Genomic DNA, 8,427 nt, shown 5'->3' with positions numbered 1-8,427 from the left:
TTAATTTTGAATTTGTTTTATGTCTTATATAACTATGTTGCATCGTTGGAGGAGCTCGGGACAGAAGATTTTTCATTGCCATTCCTACACTGTAGCTTATGTGCATATGACATAAAACCTTTGAATCTGAATCTTGGAAACACGTCATTGTTGAATGGATTAACTGCATAGTTAACATGTTGGCCCTCTATTGTCTTTTATAATGCACTCTTACATTTAAAACAACATTATTCAAAAGAAAGTTGAATATCTACAGACCTCAAAAAGTTATTTTATGTGATTTTGTTTAATATTTGTATTAGGGAAGGAGATGCCTGAAAAACACTGCAGTAAATAACTGTAATGTAATGTGCAGTTTGGAGGTTTTGAAGAAGGCGTGGAGGAAGTTGTCATTTTCTTCTTAGCACTAAAAATAAATAATCATTGTCTCATCAATATCAAAGCGCCTTGCCCTTTCTTTATCTACAGTCATATTTAAGTTAGACTGGCACAGCACTTTTGAAAAACAATAACGTTGGATTAAGTTTCAGTCTCCAGCGGATGCAGTGTCAAAATCTTTATAGATATTTTCTTTTTTTCTTTATATATGTTTGTTCTCTCTCTCTCTATATATATATATTATATAATTCATGGTCAAAAGTATAAATATGCGCATTTTGCAGTCGTTAGCCAGAGCATACAACACTGTTTTATGCACTGGCATAGTAACTGTATGATACTGCAGATTGCACAGCAATAATAGTTATAAGAATGCAAGCCGAAATTAACTGTAACCATCCATATAAATAATCTTATTAACCATGTGTTAATTGCTAATGTTATTTTAAAGTCGAAATGTAGGTAAATTGATTATCCTAAAACTAAACGTACAGCTTAGTTTAAGATACGTTAATTCCTTTACATATACAGTAGGCTACAGTCTATGGCTAATTCCATAGGCTAATTCACGCAACACTGGGCATATCTCTGCTAGTTTACAAAGTTCAGTTACAAATTATATTTATATTTGAAAAACGGTGAAGCAACAGCTTTTGAGGAAAACTCACTAATGGCACATAACCATGTTGAGGGCTGGACCATTAACCATCATCTGAAGTCTGGTGCTGTTTTAACCATTTTCATAGGAGTTACAACAACATTGTGTTTTATGGCGAGAGATGCATTTCCATGGAAACGGCATAATGAAATCCCATAATTGACAGAGCTGTTGAGGTCTGGACCATTAACCATTATCTGAAGTCTGGTGTTGTTTTGACCATTTGCATAGGAGTTACGACAACATCGTGTTTTTTGGCAAGGGATGCGTTTCCATGGAAACGGCATATGGTGAGATGTCAGATTTGACGTACTGTACAGCTCTTGAGGCATGGAGAGGTGATATACGGGTGAAGATTGGTGGACGATCGGACCGTGTCCATTGGAGTTACAGCGACATCGTGTTTTATGGCAAGGGATGCGTTGCCACGCTAACAACACATTATGTAACATCAGAGTTTAACTTTAAGGAAATAATCAGTCGGAAGTCGCAACGGTTCATTTCAAAATAAACGTGGATTTGCATAAAAACATTGTTTTTCGGGGTTCAGGTGTTTTGTTTGATTTTATATAAACAAAGTCTTGGCTTTCAGAATATGAAACTTTTATTTCCAAAATCACACGATAAATACATTTTTGAAGCTTGTAAAGGGAAGATGACAGCTCTCACTCGCCACTCTGCTGTTCTGCATCGCTGCTTTATGGGCATAGATATTTCTCAAAATAATTTGTGTGAACATAAACATTTTTTGTGTGTAAATATGTAATTAGCAAATGTAAAACACCATCCACAAATGCATTTAAAAGATTTAAAAACTCACAAATAAATGTGCAAGTGTAAAACGGATCTGCAAATACGCTAAATATTTTCACAAATAAAAAAAAAATCTGTGAATACAGGGCTCGACATTAAGAACTGCCCGATGGCCCGGGGCCATCTAGTACTTAGCTCCGGCCATGAAGCCTCACCTGCTGGTTGCCCGATCGGGCAATCTATTATACCAGTATCATGCAGCTCGCGGATCCAGTAATGAGTGACCCGACAGTAAAACTAAACATATCTATAACTAGTTTAGGTAGTTTGAGAGGTAATTAAAATAGCTACGTGTGATATTCTAACCTGAAGTGTGTGTTTTGTTCCGCTCACCGCTGCATGTGATCATGCAGAGCTCCGTGTCGACTCGTCGGCAGCAGCTGATCTCTGTATGTCCATATCAATCAGATCCAGCAATTTTTAGCTAATGATATGACTACCTGCTTATTAAAAGACACCGTGACCTAAACAATAAGTGTCGCTATGCAACTGGGTGAGGCCACAAAGTATAGCGCAGCATTTTGCATTTGTTTACATGCCCACCGGAACCCCGAGGCATTAGCAACAGATCAACGCACAATCAACCCATACAGCACATCTCTTTCTCCACATTAAGTGTTACACATTAGAATTGACTACTCTTGTCTGTCACATACGCTTCTTGTCTGTCACATAAGTGGCGCAACTGAAGCGGTATTGCGCTAAAGGGAAATTATTTGGACCGGACATTTTGACCGAAGAGATTTAGATTTGCTTGCTAACAGTGGCGCAACTGAAGCGGTATTGCGCTAAAGGGAAATTATTTTGACCGGACATTTTGACCGAAGAGATTTAGATTTGCTTGCTAACAGTGGCGCAACTGAAGCGGTATTGCGCTAAAGGGAAATTATTTTGACCGGACATTTTGACCGAAGAGATTTAGATTTGCTTGCTAACGGGAACTCTGACGTCGCCATTGTTCGTGCTTCGCGGATGCACTCGGCTGCTCGGGTCTGCTCGGTCAGCTTCTGGATGAGGAGGCATTCCTTCGACCAACTTACAGTAGATAACATTACAAACATTTTTAACAGGGGCCATAGTAGCGTAAATAATTTTTGTTTTGGCAGTTATAACTGCATGTAATGTTTTCTACTTTTTTACATCTGGGAAGGCATTTGCCTTCATCAGATGGAAAGTGTCTTGACCAACAACTTAAGTATTTATTATAGCTATGCAGGGCATGCAAGCGAGCAAACACAAACAAGTGAAATTAAGAATACAATTGAAATTGTTATATTGTGGTGGTTCATCTTATAATTCAGTCTATCCCTTACGAAAAAACACTATAGTATTACTATTAAGAATTACTATAGAAATACCACAAAAAACTGCTATAGTATTTCTATGGTGTTTTGGGACTTACTATAGAGAATTACTTTCGTAATACTATAGAGTTGGCTATGGTGATCTTATAGTGAAGTTACAGTTATACTATAGTGTTTCCTGTAGTATTTCTATGGCCACTATAGGAAATTACTATAGCTATACTATTGAGTTTTATGTTTTTCTGGAAAACACTACAGAAAATTACTATAGTAATACTATAGAGTTGGCTATGGTGATCTTATAGTGAATCTATAGTTAATTAGCTTTAATAATGATGTATTCATCCCTATAGTAAGTATGGTATCAACAAATAAAAGTTAGCAGGCAGAGCAGTTTCAATTTGAAAGATAGGGACTTTATTAACAAAATAAAAATACATTGTTCACAGAATATGAATAAGAATAAGTTAAATGTAAAAAAATTACAAGAACAATTTCAGGCCTGAAACAGAAATGAAATTAAGGGAAAAAGTGTCCCAACCCCTATATACAGTATAAACACATTTCACATTCATATACTTACAACCCATGCCTCTCTACCAAGTCAGAGAAGCAAACTCTGACAAGTTTGAGGCTGGTCTTCTCGGTAAGAATGCCATTTTGCAGTTCATCAAATACTTCTGGAATTTTCTTCTTAAGTAGATCAGTTAGGCCATTCAGAAGAACTGGTTCTTGGCTGAACAAAACAATAAGAGCAAGCACAGCACAAAGTAAAGTTCTGGCCTGTGTGATTTTTTGAAACACAATTTAACAAGCATGGTACATGTATACCTGAGTTTGACAGACTTCTCTTAGGACAGGCTGAAGATCTGGTGCTTCAGAAAAGTGCACTTGGAATCTGTCAATGTTACTGATTCTCACTTCTATCAACATCTATAAACTCTTTGAAGTCTGTGTTGTATTTTAAAATCCTATCAAGGACAAATCCAAATTCACCTGTTACTTCCAGGAGATGGTTGGTGCTTTGGACACTGTAGATTTTTCTTTTAATTTACTTTTTGCTAGGACTTTAACAGATTCCTGCAGCTCATTCCCGCTTCCTGTAATTATAAGAAAAAGACAAATTCATCCTGATGTTGACTAATCATATTATGCCAGATTAAATTAAATGCCATCATCCATCATCTTCTAGTTAAACCCATTAATACACACCTTATATAAATTATAAGCAGTATGGTAATTTTAAGTTAATTAACTTCACCCATAAAGACAACTTCTAGAGAAGCACAGGGGAGATTCTGCTCAGCCTCCAGTGGCGTTTTTCTCCTGGAGGCTGGGTATTTCTTTATATTTTTTATTTGTATTTAAAAACATCTCTTCGCTGTTGTCAGTGAGTATTTTACAAAGACTGAAACAGCGCCCCTCTAAATTAATGTGTGGTGAATCACAGTATTGCACGCTACACTCACTCTATACTACACCCGCAGTCCGCTGTGTCAAGGACATGTCAAGGAAAGCCCGCCGGCCTTCCCTTCCAACGATTTGATTGGTCGGAAGGAAAGCCCGCCGGCCCTTCCCTTCCGACCAATCAAATCGGGAAGGCCTAACTGCCGTGCGTGACGCTGCGTCTCACATACACAGTTGCCTTAGCGACAAGAGACAGATAGGAAATCTCCCTTCTACACAATATAATATTTGCAAGTATAGAGTAGCGGCTGATGTTTTAGTCAGAAACAGGTAAACTGTAGTGTACACGTACTACTAATAAATAACTTTAATGCGAGTAAGTTACGTATTTGCACTGTAAGAGACTGTATAGCAACGCAGCCTCACTCGCACTTTCTCGCCACATCTGGCCGAACAATGACACCTAGCCAAAGTAGCTAGATAGCATTAAACATATAGCTGCTAATGCTATCAATATAATGCCGATTGAAGAATGATCACAGAAAAGACATTAAAGAGCATCTTGCAGGTTTTTATTTTTTCTACATTTATGCTTAAACTTGCTTGAAAATTACAATTAAAAAAGTGAATGCAGGATTTGATATGTTTTACGAGACATAAGGGCAGGAATTCAGACGGAAAGGAGCAATTTTGAGCTCTGCTCTTAAAACGTTTTTTTTTTAAGGTCATACTTCAAACGCGTCATATTACATCACACAGGGGACACATCTCCGCTCTCTGACCGCGGGTATAGTAGAGTTGCGTTGAGTAGAGCGGTTGTGTTTTAAGGAGCTGGTATTTTTCGGTAGTTTTACATTGTATTTCACCATTTTTAATCATGGTGCAGTATTGTGTTTGTGCAGGTTGCAAAAATACCAGCCTGTCAGGATATCGAGTCCACAGTAAAAAGGACCGGAGCTAGCGTTCGTTCCTGGGTGCGTTGTGCATCCACCTCCCTGCAGCACATACTCTCCACAGCTTTATCAGGAAACCGTATTACTTCTGTCTCCCCCCTCTTCGCTGCTCTCTCTCTCTCCCCTCCGGTACACGGCACCGTAAGACATTGCATTAGGTAACGCTGTGGTGGCTGTACTGCTCCAGCCGTCTCCTTTGTGTTTGTTTGTTTCCCCCTGTCTGTGTTGTTTGTGTGGGCGTGGTGGCTGTCACTCCTGGCTCCCGGCTCAACCTCCACTCACCTGCTGCAATCAGCTGTGCACCCTCCCCGACTACACACCTGCTTTCCATCAAGCCATTTACAACGGCATATCAACGGAGGCTCCACAACCTTTCTCCGACAGATCGTCAAGTATCAGCCGTATCTCCTCCGGTACACAGCACCGTAGTGTTGAGTTGCATTAGGTAACGCGAGATACGGCTGATACTTGCGCATTAGTTTCTTTTATGGATCAGTATCAACAGTCCTGCCAGTAACGTTACTATATTATCAATGTTACTTTTGTTATAGCCTGATATATGATAGCTAACTTTACAATGTTGTGATGTGACGTTAGCTTACATTCTGTAGCTAACGCCGGTCACTCACCAAGATAGCTGCCCAGTTCTCCACTGGTTCTCCTCACACCACAGCTCCATTTCTCTCCGATGGCCGTTATTTCTTCTAATCCTTGGCTGCTCCTGGTCTCTTGGACGCCTAGCAGGCTCATCATTATAAGGTTGTGGTCCGTTGTTACGGCTGCTGCCTTCCTGGTCGTCTGAGTGTTTTCAGCTGTGTGTGTTCTATGTAAATGAGCTGTGCGGTTGCCCTCCCGGCATTGGCTGCCATCTCCTGGTCCGCCCCTGAAGATTGCGATTGGAGCACGCCGGGCCCGACGTACTCCAATCGCAGCGCACACCTGCTGGAGATGACTACAAAGCTTGGGGACAATCATCATTCTGGAGGCTCTGTATGTGGACAGATGCCTCTCGCTACTTGCTCTTTGTTCTGGGGTTAAAACTTGTGTGATTAGTAGTGTCTAGAGTAGGTTAGTTAGAGTGTAGAGTAGCTTAGTTAGTGTTTAGAGTATAGTTAGGATTTGTGACTGTTGCCTTTAGTTTAGCTGTGTTTTTGTATAGATTCTTTGTGTTAGTTGTACCACTTTTAGAGTGAGGTTTTGTTTCGTTCTTTATTTAGTATATTAGTATTTATTTTCCCTGTATGTCTTTAGACTCCTTTTTTAGAGTCCTCCTTTAGTTGGTTATTTGTCAACCTGTGCCCTTTTGGCTCTTTTGTTTGTTTCAGGCTGTTTGCCTGCCATTTTGTTCACCTGTTGTGCATTAAAACCACTTATAATTAAACCAATACCAATCTGGTTGTGTTGCTTCCATTTGATTCCCCTAGCTCAGAAGGGAACGTAATATCCGTCATATGCATTCGAATATTCATGTTCAACTTCTTCTGTGTCTTCTGTGTCGAAACTAGCATTGGGATCCATGTTTATTAATACGTTACACCGGCCGCTCTCCCCCTTGTGTCCCCCGTGTTACGTCACACGCGGGAGGTCACGTGCCGAGGCTTTTTTATGCAGAAGTGAACATTTCTTACCAAAACGACGCCAGATGTCACTGTTGTGTATATTTTTGTATATTTTTTTGAAAATCTAGTGTCTCCATCATTTTCCTACACATTTATTCACAGGTGTCTTTAACCTGGAAGTTGCTCTTTAAGTTAAGATAAAATAAATATAATAAAAAAGAAGAAGAACGGCCTAAAGGAAAATAATTGTCATCCAGGCAGCTAAACTCAAACAATAGTTAGCTGTTCAACATTGGCAAAACATATTTATTTAAGTTTAAAAATATGTATTTAGACCCCTAGCTTGCTCACATTATGACAATATATCTGCTCACTTTGTTAAAAACGTTTTGTTTCTGTATAACTTACCTAGAGTTAGACTCTCCTCCGCTGACATCCATGGTCCACAGCAGCCAGAGGTGAAATGGCAGTTGGGACATTTGATTGACAGTTGGACAGTTGAAAAATGATACATTTGAAATAACTCAACCGGGATTGGGCAGGACAGTGCCCAATGTTAGTGCCCAATGTTAGCCCAGTGTTAGTCAACACTAATGTGTTGACTATGTGCATTTTTATTTTTTCTATGTACACACATGTGTATGTAAAATAGTTCAGAAATGACACTGAATGTGTTGAATTACCTTTGACACAGCAGTTTGTTAAAAAAAAATGACACATTAATTCTAGGAGTGTAATACTTTTACAAACACTATGGTAATAATATGCATTCATTATGACAATATCATACTATTATAGGAGTGTTCTATAGTGTGTTCAAAAAACAACTACAGAAACGCTAAATATTATACTACAGTAGTACTATTTAAAATAATATAGTCTTAATACAGAAACACCAAAAAAAACACTATGGTAATACTTTTACAAACACTATATAATAATATGCATTCACTATGACAATATCATGCTATTAATATAGGAGTGGTCTACAGTGTGTTCAAAAAACAACTACAGAAACATTATATATTATACTATAGTTATACTATTTAAAATAATATAGGAATATTACAAAGATCTAGATATAGTATTACTATTGAAATATTATAGGGCTACTATAGCTAGTAAAATGGCACTACAGAAAAGACTATAGTAATACGATAGCTGGTGAAAAATACTATAGACCTCTACAAACTTACTATAGGATACTATACAACTCTTATAGTATACTATAGTAATACTATGGTTAATTTTCGTAAGGGTAGAATGCATAGCCGTGGGAACATGTTTCAAATGGGGGGTGCTGTGGGGATGACACCAGGGCTGGTTCTGACCAATGTGCTGCTAGGCAAGATTTT

At 38.5% G+C, this 8,427-nt stretch overlaps 1 long non-coding RNA gene across 2 annotated transcripts; it reads right to left on the bottom strand.

The window, feature by feature from the left end:
- Window positions 1–3,825: 3,825 nt before the first annotated feature.
- Window positions 3,826–7,563, bottom strand: LOC307032269. Of its 2 annotated transcripts, XR_013806198.1 has the most exons (3): window positions 6,143–7,549; window positions 3,985–4,253; window positions 3,826–3,889 (listed from the first exon to the last, which is right to left on the bottom strand). It is a non-coding gene; the product is annotated as an uncharacterized lncRNA (long non-coding RNA). The 2 variants fall into 2 exon arrangements; XR_013806197.1 differs by having other exon boundaries at window positions 3,826–4,253; window positions 6,143–7,563.
- Window positions 7,564–8,427: the final 864 nt, after the last annotated feature.

The sequence above is a fragment of the Notothenia rossii genome (assembly GCF_949606895.1).
Source record: "Notothenia rossii genome assembly, chromosome: 3".
Taxonomy (NCBI): domain Eukaryota; kingdom Metazoa; phylum Chordata; class Actinopteri; order Perciformes; family Nototheniidae; genus Notothenia; species Notothenia rossii.
The sequence above is the reverse complement of the archived record's forward strand: the minus strand, read 5'-3'. Positions and strand labels throughout refer to the sequence as shown.